The sequence below is a fragment of the Lithobates pipiens genome, unplaced genomic scaffold (assembly GCF_037356315.1).
Source record: "Lithobates pipiens isolate NorthernLeopardFrog02 unplaced genomic scaffold, aLitPip1_a1.2 Scaffold_8, whole genome shotgun sequence".
Taxonomy (NCBI): domain Eukaryota; kingdom Metazoa; phylum Chordata; class Amphibia; order Anura; family Ranidae; genus Lithobates; species Lithobates pipiens.
Window position 1 is genome coordinate 681730697 of NW_027507903.1, and position 13446 is coordinate 681744142.

At 47.4% G+C, this 13446-nt stretch overlaps 1 protein-coding gene across 1 annotated transcript in view; it reads left to right on the forward strand.

Annotated features, from left to right (window-relative positions):
- The first annotated feature begins 1556 nt into the window (after positions 1-1556).
- Positions 1557-13446, forward strand: part of LOC143962112 (phospholipid scramblase 3-like) — a 38028-nt gene continuing 26138 nt past the window's right edge. The window contains exons 1-2 of the mRNA XM_077471438.1: positions 1557-2101; positions 8909-8946. The gene's annotated coding sequence lies outside the window, so the exon portion shown is untranslated. The remainder of the gene's footprint in view (positions 2102-8908; positions 8947-13446) is intronic.

Consider the following 13446-nt stretch of genomic DNA (forward strand, 5'->3'; position numbering starts at 1 on the left):
TGTTTTGTTTCCTCATCGGTCACTATAAAGTGTTACATTGTGTTTGTTTTATTTTATTTTGTTGTGTTTTGTTTTCTCATCAGTCACTATAAAGTTTTACATTGTGTTTTGTTTTGTTTTATTTTATTTTGTTGTGTTTTGTTTCCTGATCAGTCACTATAAAGTGTTACATTGTCTTTTGTTTCCTCATCAGTCACTATAAAGTGTTACATTGTGTTGTTTTATTTTATTTTGTTGTGTTTTGTTTTCTCATGAGTCACTATAAAGTGTTACATTGTGTTTTGTTTTCTCATCAGTCACTATAAAGTGTTACATTGTGTTTTGTTTTCTCATCAGTCACTATAAAGTGTTACATTGTGTTTTGTTTCCTGATCAGTAACTATAAAGTGTTACATTGTGTTTTGTTTTGTTTTATTTTGTTGTGTTTTGTTTTCTCATCAGTCACTATAAAGTTTTACATTGTGTTTTGTTTTGTTTTATTTTGTTGTGTTTTGTTTCCTGATCAGTCACTATAAAGTGTTACATTGTGTTTTGTTTTCTCATCAGTCACTATAAAGTGTTACATTGTGTTTTGTTTTCTCATCAGTCACTATAAAGTGTTACATTGTCTTTTGTTTCCTCATCAGTCACTATAAAGTGTTACATTGTGTTGTTTTATTTTATTTTGTTGTGTTTTGTTTTCTCATGAGTCACTATAAAGTGTTACATTGTGTTTTGTTTTGTTTTATTTTATTTTGTTGTGTTTTGTTTTCTCATCTGTCACTATAAAGTGTTACATTGTGTTTTGTTTCTGTATCAGTCACTATAAAGTGTTACATTGTGTTGTTTTATTTTATTTTGTTGTGTTTTGTTTCCTGATCAGTCACTATAAAGTGTTACATTGTGTTTTGTTTTCTCATCAGTCACTATAAAGTGTTACATTGTGTTTTGTTTTCTCATCAGTCACTATAAAGTGTTACATTGTCTTTTGTTTCCTCATCAGTCACTATAAAGTGTTACATTGTGTTGTTTTATTTTATTTTGTTGTGTTTTGTTTTCTCATGAGTCACTATAAAGTGTTACATTGTGTTTTGTTTTGTTTTATTTTATTTTGTTGTGTTTTGTTTTCTCATCTGTCACTATAAAGTGTTACATTGTGTTTTGTTTCTGTATCAGTCACTATAAAGTGTTACATTGTGTTGTTTTATTTTATTTTGTTGTGTTTTGTTTCCTGATCAGTCACTATAAAGTGTTACATTGTGTTGTGTTTTATTTTGTTGTCTTTTGTTTCCTCATGAGTCACTATAAAGTGTTACATTGTGTTGTTTTATTTTATTTTGTTGTGTTTTGTTTCCTGATCAGTCACTATAAAGTGTTACATTGTGTTGTTTTATTTTATTTTGTTGTGTTTTGTTTCCTGATCAGTCACTATAAAGTGTTACATTGTGTTGTGTTTGTTGCACAGATGTTGCTGTCTGGGAGTTCTGTAGATGTGGTCTCCTCCACATTGTGGGATGGCAGTCACTGTGTGGAGATGAGGAGGGGGGTATTAATGACGAGCGGTGGGGATTTCCTGCACGATGATCCCGTCTCTGTACATTGTGACACTCCCGGGATTTATTTGTAACGCTGACAGGTCCTCTTTGTGTCGGCTCCATACAACAGATGGATATTCCACGTCCTTCTTCTTCTCTCTTCGTGTTTCTATTTTCCTCAGCCGACGCCTAATCTAACCCGGACTTCCACCGCCAGAATCCTGACCCCAGACCAAAACTCCACTCCCCCCTCCCCCTCCGCCCCTCCGATAAACACGCCGCAGAGTTAACCCCCCGGTGACCGCCCAGCAGCGTCATTCCAGAATAATAAGAGGGAATATAACCGTCACACCGACGTCTTTTCCCTGCGACCGATCGGTGCAATCGTCCTGATATTCCGTCCTGGAAGACGTTATTCGAGGCGGAGCGCCTCCATCTTTATCCCCCCCCCACCTCCTCCTTCCTCCAAATCTCCGACCACAACTCTCCGTTGGGTGGGGCGTGTCACGAAACCACACCGACGCTCCGAGTCTCCGGGGCTGCAGGTAACAATAACAAGACAGGACCTCCCAGACTCCGGATCGCAGGTAATAATAACACAGCTCTGCATAGCAACCAATCAGCTTCCAGCTTTTATTATCAAAGTTTAACGATCAACAGATAGTCAGTTACTTAACCACTTGCTTACGGGGCACTTAACCCCCCCTCCCCCCCCCCTTTCTGCCCAGATAAATTTTCAGCTTTCAGCGCTGACGCACTTTGAATGACAATTACGCGGTCATACTACACTGTACGAAAATGTAATTCTTATCTTTTTTCTTCCCACAAATGGAATTTTCTTTTGAATTTTGGCACCTCAGATGTTTTGGAACTACATTTCCCATGATGCTCATCCACTCTGCAGTGTAGTTGAGCATCATGGGAAATGTAGTTCCAAAACATCTGGGGGGCCAAGGTTCGCCGTCACTGGTCTATACCCTCACTGGCCACTTTATTAGGTACACCTGTTCAATTGCTTGGTAACAGAAAGGGCTAATCAGCCAATCACACGGCAGCAACTCAATGCGTTTAGGCATCTAGACGTTGTGAAGACGACTTGCTGAAGTTCAAACCGAGCATCAGCATGGGGTAGAAAGGGGATTGAAGTGACTTTGAACGTGGCATGGGTTGTCGGTGGCAGACGGGCCGGTCTGAGTATTTCTGGGATTTTCACACACGACCATCACTAGGGGTTTACAGAGAATGGTGGGGAAAAAAAAAAAGAAAATATCCAGTGAGCGGCAGATTGTGTGGAGGAAAATGCCTTGTTGATGTCAGAGGTCAGAGGAGAATGGGCAGACTGGTTCCAGATGATAGAAAGGCAATAGTAACTCAAATAACCACTCCTTACACCCAAGGTATGCAGAATATCATCTCTGAACACATCCAACCTTAAAGCAGATGGGCTACAGCAGCAGAAGACCACACCGGGTGTCACTCCTGTCAGCTAAGAACAGGAAACTGAGGCTACAATCGGCACAGGATCACCAAAATTGGACAAGAGAAGCCTAGGAAAATCATTGCCTGGTCTGATGAGTCTGGATTTCAGCTGCAATATTCAGATGGTGGGGTCAGAATTTGGCGCATGGATTCACCCTGCCTTGTATCACCGGTTCAGGCTGGTGGTGGTGGTGGTGTAATGGTGTGGGGGGAGGATATTTTCTTGGCACACGTTGGGCCCCTTAGTACCAATTGAGCCAGAGGCGGCTCTCAAATTAGGTGGTCGCCTTAGGCCTCGCCCCCCCCCCCCCCCGCAGGGGCCTCACAAGTTGCGGCCGTCTAATTTGCCCATACCGCAAGCTCCATTATTCACCCGGACCGCCTTGCATTCTTGACCCGAAGTCCTGGCGAATTAGATTCCTGCGGCTTGTGTGGGGTGTCTCCGTTCCTGCACATCGCAAGCTCCACTCCACTCCGCTGTGCATTGCAGCCGGGATCTCTCCCCAGCTGCCTGACACACAGTGCACTGTGGAGTGGAGCAAACTGAACCCACCCCTCCCCTCCACACAGTAGAGGAGGAGGGAACGAGTCACAGCATTCACCGAGAGCCTTGCTGGTCTGAAGTCTGTGTAATCTTAACATTAGCCATGGAGGGGAGGGGGCATAAAGAAGAGGGTGAGGGAGGGGGGGCAAGCAGAGTGAACTTGGAGCTATTTGGGGGAGAGGATATCCATCCATCCCCCCATACCATCCCAGCTCCATCCACCCCACCCCAATCCCTTCTCCATCCATCCCCCTGATCCAATCCCAGCTCCATCCATCCCCAGCTCCATCCACCCCACCCCAATCCCATCCCGACTCCATCCCCCGATCCAATCCCAGCTCCATACATCCCCCGATCCAATCCCAGCTCCATCCATGCCCCCATACCATCCCAGCTCCATCCACCCCACCCCGATTCCATCCCGGCTCCATCCATCCCACCCCAATCCCATCCCGGGTCCATCCACCCCACCCCAATCCCATTCTGGCTCCACCCATCCCCCTATACCATACTTGCTCCATCCACCCCACTCCAATCTCAACCCGGCTCCATCCATCCCATCACGGTGCCATCCATCCCCCCCGATCCAGTCCCAGCTCCATCCATCTCCCGTAATATCCCAGCTCATCCACCCCACCCCAATCCCATCCCGGTTCCATACACCCCCGATCCAATCCAATTTCCATCCCATCCTCCCATGCCATCCCAGCTCCATCCACCCCATCCCATCCCAGCTCCATCCACCCACCCCAATCCCATCTCCATCCATTCCCCGATCTCATCCCGGCTCCATACATTCCCCTGATCCCATCCCAGCTCCATGCATCCCCCCCAATCCCATCTCTGCTCCCTCCATCCCCCAATCCCATCTCGGCTCCCTCCATCCCCCCGATCCTCTCCCAGCTCCATCTACCACCCCGATCCCATCCTAGCTCTATCCATCCCCCATTACCATTCTGGCTCCATCCACCCACCCCAATCCCATCTCCATCCATTCCCCCCGATCGCATCCCCCCCAATCCCATCTCTGCTCCCTCCATCCCCCCAATCCCATCCTGGCTCCCTCCATCCCCCCCAATCCCATCCTGGCTCCCTCCATCGCCCCGATCCACTCCCGGCTCCATCTACCACCCCGATCCCATCCTAGCTCTATCCATCCCCCATTACCATTCTGGCTCCATCCATTCTCCCCATCCCATTCCAGCTCTATCCCCCCCAATCTCATCCCTGCTCCATCCATTGTGACAGGTTAAGGAGGGAGAGCCACACCAGCACACTAGCCTGCTAGCTAAGCCTGCTAAGCCTAGCTAAGCCTGCTAAGTGCAGGGGGGTGACACCATGTTCTACCGCACCAGGTGACACCAACCTTAGTGGCGCCACTGTGTTCTGGGGGGACTTTAGGACTTGTGCTACAAGGGGGCTTGGATATGAAATCCACCCCCCCAGCACATATCTTCTCCCCTCCCAAAGGCCCCCTAGCACATATCCTCCCCACAATCAAACAGATGCTGTCTGCCACAAACGGGTTGGCATGCATTTGATGGGCACAGTGGCTGCATTTGATGGGCACAGTGGCTGCATTTAATGGACACAGTGGCTGCACTTGATGGGCACAGTGGCTGCACTTGATGGGCACAGTGGCCGCAGTTGAGGGCACAGTGGCTACATTTGAGGGCACAGTGGCTGTATTTGATGGGCACAGTGGCTGCGTTTGATGGACACAGTGGCTGCACTTGATGGGCACAGTGGCTGCATTTGATGGGCACAGTGGCTGCATTTGATGGGCACAGTGGCTGCATTTGATGGGCACAGTGGCTGCATTTGATGGGCACAGTGGCTGCACTTGATGGGCACAGTGGCTGCATTTGAGGACACAGTGGCTGCGTTTGATGGGCACAGTGGCTGTGTTTGATGGGCACAGTGGCTGTATTTGATGGGCACAGTGGCTGTATTTGATGTTTCTTTTTTTGTTGTTGAATTTTTCAGTTTGTTTGCACCCCTCCCCCCCCCAAGAATTGTGAGCACCAGACACCACTGATCTCTTGTATCATGTCTGAAGCCTCTGACCATCTCCTGTATCACGTCTGCAGTCTCTGATCATCTCCTGTAGTATGTCTGCAGTCTCTGATCATCTCCTGTATCATGTCTGCAGTCTCTGATCATCTCCTGTATCATGTCTGCAGTCTCTGAGCATCTCCTGTACTATGTCTGCAGTTTCTGATCATCTCCTGTATCATGTCTGCAGTCTCTGATCATCTCCTGTATCATGTCTGCAGTCTCTGATCATCTCCTGTATCATGTCTGCAGTCTCTGATCATCTCCTGTATTATGTCTGCAGTCTCTGATCATCTCCTGTACTATGTCTGCAGTCTCTGATCATCTCCTGTACTATGTCTGCAGTCTCTGATCATCTCCTGTACTATGTCTGCAGTCTCTGATCATCTCCTGTATCATGTCTGCAGTCTCTGATCATCTCTTGTACTATGTCTGCAGTCTCTGATCATCTCCTGTATCATGTCTGCAGTCTCTGATCATCTCCTGTACCATGTCTGCAGTCTCTGATCATCTCCTGTATCATGTCTGCAGTCTCTGATCATCTCCTGTACTATGGCTGCAGTCTCTGATCATCTCCTGTATCATGTCTGCAGTCTCTGATCATCTCCTGTAGTATGTCTGCAGTCTCTGATCATCTCCTGTATCATGTCTGCAGTCTCTGATCATCTCTTGCATCATGTCTGCGACTCTCTCAGTCTGCGGAAGGAGCTCCAGAGCCTCCTCCACATTAGAGTTTGCAATTTAAATGCAAGTTGGAACTCTGTGATGTAAAGGGGAATGCAGTGGACTCTGATATAAAGGTAATCTTTGGTCATCAGAGCTCCCCCCTCACTTACATTAGAGTTCCCCTTTACACTAAAGTCTGCAGGTTGCCCCTTAGATCATGATCCGCAGCATTCCCCTTTATATCAGAGTTCCCTTACACTGCAAGGGGGGATCCTGCAGACTCTGATATATGGGGGATCTCTGTGCTGGCTGGGTTATATTAACCTGACCTTCATGTCAAAGGAAATATATGTGTGTTCTATATAATATATATATATGTAATATATATATTTGATTAAAGAAGAATTGATTAGAGAAAATTCTATAAACAGTGAATTCATAGTTCATAGAATTTAAAACTCTTAACATATACAATTTATACAGTTCATTTTTATCGCTTGAATTATTTTTCCCATTATGGATGTGAATGGGGCTTCATATCTCAGATTTGCCTAAGGCCTCGCAAAGCCTAGAGCCGCCGCTGAATTGAGCATGGTTTAATCATCACATCCTACCTGTGTATTGTTGGTGACCATGTCCATCCCTTTATGTCTACAGTGCCCCCATCTTCTGATGGCTCCTTCCAGTAGGATAATGCACCATGTCACAAACCTCCAATCATCTCACCACTGGACAACGAGGTCCCTGTCCTCCAATCATCTCACCACTGGACAATGAGGTCCCTGTCCTCCAATCATCTCACCACTGGACAATGAGGTCCCTGTCCTCCAATCATCTCACCACTGGACAACGAGGTCCCTGTCCTCCAATCATCTGACCACTGGACAATGAGGTCACTGTCCTCCAATCATCTCACCACTGGACAATGTGGTCCCTGTCCTCCAATCATCTCACCACTGGACAATGAGGTCACTGTCCTCCAATCATCTCATCACTGGACAATGAGGCCACTGTCCTCCAGTCATCTCACCACTGGACAATGAGGTCCCTGTCCTCCAATCATCTCACCACTGGACAATAAGGTCACTGTCCTCCAATCATCTCACCACTGGACAATGAGGTCACTGTCCTCCAATCATCTCACCACTGGACAATGAGGTCACTGTCCTCCAATCATCTCACCACTGGACAATGAGGTCACTGTGCTCCAATCATCTCACCACTGGACAATGAGGTCACTGTCCTCCAATCATCTCACCACTGGACAATGTGGTCCCTGTCCTCCAATCATCTCACCACTGGACAATGAGGTCACTGTCCTCCAATCATCTCATCACTGGACAATGAGGCCACTGTCCTCCAGTCATCTCACCACTGGACAATGAGGTCACTGTCCTCCAATCATCTCACCACTGGACAATGAGGTCCCTGTCCTCCAATCATCTCACCACTGGACAATGAGGTCACTGTCCTCCAATCATCTCACCACTGGACAATGAGGTCACTGTCCTCCAATCATCTCACCAATGGACAATGAGGTCACTGTCCTCCAATCATCTCACCAATGGACAATGAGGTCCCTGCCCTCCAATCATCTCACCACTGGATAATGAGGTCCCTGTCCTCCAATCATCTGACCACTGGACAATGAGGTCCCTGCCCTCCAATCATCTCACCACTGGACAATGAGGTCCCTGTCCTCCAATCATCTCACCACTGGACAATGAGGTCCCTGTCCTCCAATCATCTCATCACTGGACAATGAGACCACTGTCCTCCAGTCATCTCACCACTGGACAATGAGGTCCCTGTCCTCCAATCATCTCACCACTGGACAATGAGGTCACTGTCCTCCAATCATCTCACCACTGGACAATGAGGTCCCTGTCCTCCAATCATCTCACCACTGGACAATGAGGTCACTGTCCTCCAATCATCTCACCACTGGACAATGAGGTCACTGTCCTCCAATCATCTCACCACTGGATAATGAGGTCCCTGTCCTCCAATCATCTCACCACTGGACAATGAGGTCCTTGTCCTCCAATCATCTCACCACTGGACAATGAGGTCACTGTTCTCCAATCATCTCACCACTGGACAACAAGGTCACTGTCCAATGGCCTCCACATCTCACCACATCTCATCCAACAGAGCACCCTTGGGGTGTGGTGGAAGGGAAGATTGGTATCATGGATGTGCAGCCGACAAATTCTGCAGCAACTTCCATCAGGTCACTATGGAGCAAAATCTTTGAGGAACGTTTCCAACACCTTGTTGGATCTATGCCACCAAGAATGAAGGCAAAAAGGGGGTCCAACCCAATACTAGCAAGGTGGACCTAAGTGACCAGTGAGTGTGTATACAGTACTTTTATTATTATTATTTACGATTTATATAGCGCCAACAGTTTACACCGTGCTTTACAATGTATGGGGGGGGGCACAATTACAGTACAGTTCAATACAAAGGTACGGGAGGGCCCGGCTTGTAGAGCTTACAATGATGGCATAATAACTCCTCTTACTACTTTATATGGCACCTCCTAGTACCCCATGAAGCTCCCTACAATGCTGTATGGTATATATACTGTGCTGGGTGCCACTTATAGGTGGGAATAACCACTCTTTTTTTTTTTTTTCTTTTACAGACAGCCTATTGCTTGATGACCCAGCATGTCTTCCAAAGGTAATATCCATCCCACCATTTGTGTGTCCCCTCCTGACACTGAATGTACAGACCCACATGGCATCACCCACTACACATACACTCCAATGACACCATAAAATATGCACCCCTCCCGGTGAGGTAAAAAAATATACAAACCTCTCCCCCCAATGATATCACACTACCTACACCACAATGACATCACACATCACATGTAACTTGATGACATCACGCCATGCACCGCCAATGAGTCTTATATTAACCCCTTGCTTACCGGGCACCTAAACCCCCCCTCCTGCCCAGACCAACTTTCAGCTTCTAGCGCTGTCATTGTTTGAACCGCAATTGCGCAGTCATACAAAGCTGTACACATATGACATCCCCCCCCCCCCCCCCCCACAAATAGAGCTTTATTTTGGTGGTATTTGATCACCTCTGGGGTTTTTTTTTTTTTTGTTAAAAAAATTTAAAATAGAGCATTTGTTTTTTTTAAATACAAAACAGTTTTAAATTTTGTTAATAAATGTAACAAACAGGTCGATTTTCTCCTTCATTGATGTACGCTGATGGGGCTGCACTGATGGGAACTGATAGGCTGCTCTGATAGGCACCGATGGGCTGCATTGATGAGCACCGATAAGGCGGCACTGATTGGCACTAATAGGCGGCACTGGTGGGCACTGTGGTGGCACTGATGGGCACTGATAGGTGGCATTGGTGGGCACTGAGAGGTGGCACTGATGGGTGGCACTGATGGGAGGTCCCCTGAAGGGCATTGATAGGTGGCACTGAATGGCACTAATAGGTTGCAGTGATAGGTGGCACTGATAGCTGGCAGTAATGGGCACTGATAGGTGGCAGTAATGGGCACTGATAGGTGGCAGTAATGGGCACTGATGGGTGGTAGACAGTGATGGTCAATAATCGGCACTGGTAGGTGACACTGATAGGCAGCACTACTAGGTGGCACTGATAAGACACTGATTAGCACCACTGGTGGGCATTGATAGGTGGCACTCATGGGCATTGATAGGTGGCACTGATTGTTGGCACTGTTATGCACTGGTGGGCACTTATAGGTGGCATTGGTGGGCACTGAGAGGTGGCACTGATGAGCAGCCCCCTGAAGGGCATTGATAGGTGGCACTAATAGCTGGCAGTGATGGGCACTGATGGGTAGTAGACAGTGATGGGCAATGATTGGCACTGGTAGGTGACACTGATAGGCAGCACTGCTAGGTGGCACTGATAAGACACTGATTGGCACCACTGGTGGGCATTCATATGTGGTACTGATTGTTGGCACTGTTATGCACTGGTGGGCACTGATTCGTTGGCACTGTGGGCACTGGCAGATGGCACTGGCAGGCGGTACTGGTTGGCACAGATGAAGCGGCTTCGCTTCTTCCTCTTTCGGACTGATGTCCCTTGCACAGAAGCCGGTGATCAGCTTTCATTTAAAAAAAAAAATGATTACAGATCTTCTGTTTACATCACGTGATCAGCTGTCATTGGCTGACAGCTGATCATGTGGTAAGGGTCCGGAGTCTCATTGACTCAGTGATCACAGCATGTGCCAAGGGGAGGACATCTATTGATGGCCTCCCAGCAAAATAGGCCATCATTCTGCTATTGCGTGGATCTGAAGGAGTTAAATACCTGCCCCATGACATCACATAGTAGACTTCCAATGATGAAATTTGATATACACTGTATTGCCAAAAGTATTGGGACACCTGCCTTTACACACACACATGAACTTTAATGACATCCCAGTCTTAGTCCATAGGGTTCAATATTGAGTTGGCCCACCCTTTGCAGCTATAACAGCTTCAACTCTTCTGGGAAGGCCGTCCACAAGGTTTAGGAGGGTGTCTATGGGAATGTTTGACCATTCTTCCAGAAGAGCATTTGTGTTGGATGAGAAGACCTGGCTCGCAATCTTTGCTTTAATTCATCCCAATGTTTTTGCAGGCCAGTCAAGTTCCTCCACCCCAAACTTGCTCATCCATGTGTTTATGGACCTTGCTTTGTGGACTGGTGCGCAGTTGTGTTGGAACAGGAAGCTCTTTGGTGCCTCTTCTGAGGGAGCCCCTTTGGTGACTCTTCTGTGGGGGATCCATTGGTCCCTCTTGGTGTTGGACGAGAAGGCCTGGCTCACAGTCTCCGCTCTAATTCATCCCAAAGGTTTTTCTTATGGGTTGAGGTGCAGGCCAGTCAAGTTCCTCCACCAAAAACTCGCTCATCCAATTCTTTATGGACCTTGCTTTGTACACTGGTCCAAATCATTTGGTGGAGGGGGGGTTATGGTGTGGGGGTTGTCTTTCAGGGGTTGGGCTTGGCTCCTTAGTTCCAGTGAAGGGAACTCTTAACGCATCAGCATAGCAAGACATTTTGGACAATTTCATGCTCCCAATGTTGTGGGAACAGTTTGGGGGATGGCCCCTTCCTGTTCCAAAATGACTGCGCACCAGTGCACAAAGCAAGGTCCATAAAGACATGGATGAGCGAGTTTGGGGTGGAGGAACTTGACTGGCTTGACCTCAATCCCATAGAACATCCTTGGTATGAATTAGAGCAGGGACTGCTAGCCAGGTCTTTGAAGTTCTCGTCCTGCATCAGTGCCTGACCTCACAAATGCTCTTCTGGAAGAATGGTCTAACATTCCCATAGACACTCCTAAACCTTGTGGATGGCCTTCCCAGAAGAGTTGAAGCTGTTATAGCTGCAAAGGGCCAACTCAATATTGAACCCTACGGGCTAAGACTGGGATGCCATTAAAGTTTATGTGCGTGTAAAGGCAGGTGTCCCAGTACATTTGGAAATATAGTGTATTACATACCTCCCCCATGACATATCAGATTGAGTCAGATATTACATACTTGCCCCATGACATCACATAATAGACTTCCATTGATGCAGTTTGATATATGCATTTCCAATTATTACACATACATAACAACGACATCACAATGAGAACTTCAATACAGCATTCTATGTTTTATGGAAAACCCAACACAAAAAAAAACAAGAAAAAGATTGAAGCCCTGTCGCCCCAAAAAATCCATAACAGACCCTTATCAGAGCATGCAGACTGTCTGGCCAGGAAAGGGGAGGGGACAAAAATCACATGCCGCCAACATGGGGGGGGGGGGGTGTGGTAGGGGGGTACCATGCCAGGGAGGGACCAAAGCACCTTGTCTCTATGTTGATGAGGACAAGGACCTCTTTCCCACAACCCTGGGTGGTGATTGTGGGGGTCTGGGGGCAATCCTCACCAATCACAGTGTATACGAAACCCAACAACCTGCCAAAAGAGAAAAATCCAGATGACCAATGGACAAATTTGATCCTGTAACTAACTGGTGATGAATTACATCTCCAGGACTGCATCGTATTTATGCCCATGGTCAATGATGTCAGAGCTATCCAAGGATTCCAGGCCAGCAAATGAATGGGACCAGGTGACATCACAAGGATGTAGCAATCATTGACAGGTAGCTGTTTGGACATTCGTTAGGACAGCCAAAGTGTGGTGCAGACTTTGAGATCATCCCTACTATCCATCCCTCTAAGTTTTCAGTTGGGCAGTAATTGAATAGGGAGCCTTTTGTTGACTAGTCTGTGGGGGGCCCTTTGGTGACCCGTCAGTGTGGAATTCTTTGGAAACCCTTTTGTGGAAGCCTTTGGTGACTTCTTTGGGAGGCCCCTTGGTGACTCTTCTGTGAAAGACCTTTTGGTGACTCGTCTGTGGAGATCTTTAGCAACTTTTCTCAGGGGACCCCTTTAGTGACTCTTCCGAATGTTGCCCTTTGGTGACTCTTTTGTGGAAGATCCATTGGTCACTCTTTATGGGGGACCTTTGGTGATTCTTCTGTGGGAGGCCCTTTGGGGACTCTCCTGTAGGGGCCCCTTTGGTGACTCTTCTGTGTCGGGCACTTTTCTCAGTCTTCTCTTGGGGGCACTTTGCTGAGCCTATTGGGGGGGGGGCCTTGGTGACCCTTCTGCGGGGAATCCTTTATAAACTTTTTTATTGGTGGCCTTTGGTGACTCTTCTTTGAGAGGCCTCTTGGGGACTCTTCTGTGGGCGACCATCTGGTGATTCTTTTGTCGAAGACTTTAGCAACTTTTCTGTGGGGAGCCCTTTGGTGACTTTTCTGTGGGAGGCCCTTTGATGATTCTTCACTTTTCTGAGTCCTCTCTGGGGGGGTGCACTTTGCTGAGTTTTCTGTGGTGGGCCCTTTGGTGATCCTTCTGTGTGGAATTATTTGGAAACTCTTTCGTGGGGGGGCCTTTGTTGACTCTTCGTTGGGAGTCCCTTTGCTGATACTTTGTGGGAGACCATTTGGTGACTCTTCTGTGGAGGCCTTTAGGGACTTTTCTGAGGGGAGCCCTTTGGCAACTCTTCTGAGGGGAGCTCTTTGGTGACTGTTTTGTGGGGGATACATTGGTCACTCTTCTGTGGGAGGTATTTAGTGATTCTTCTGTGGAAGGCTCCATTGTGACTGTTCTTTGGGATGC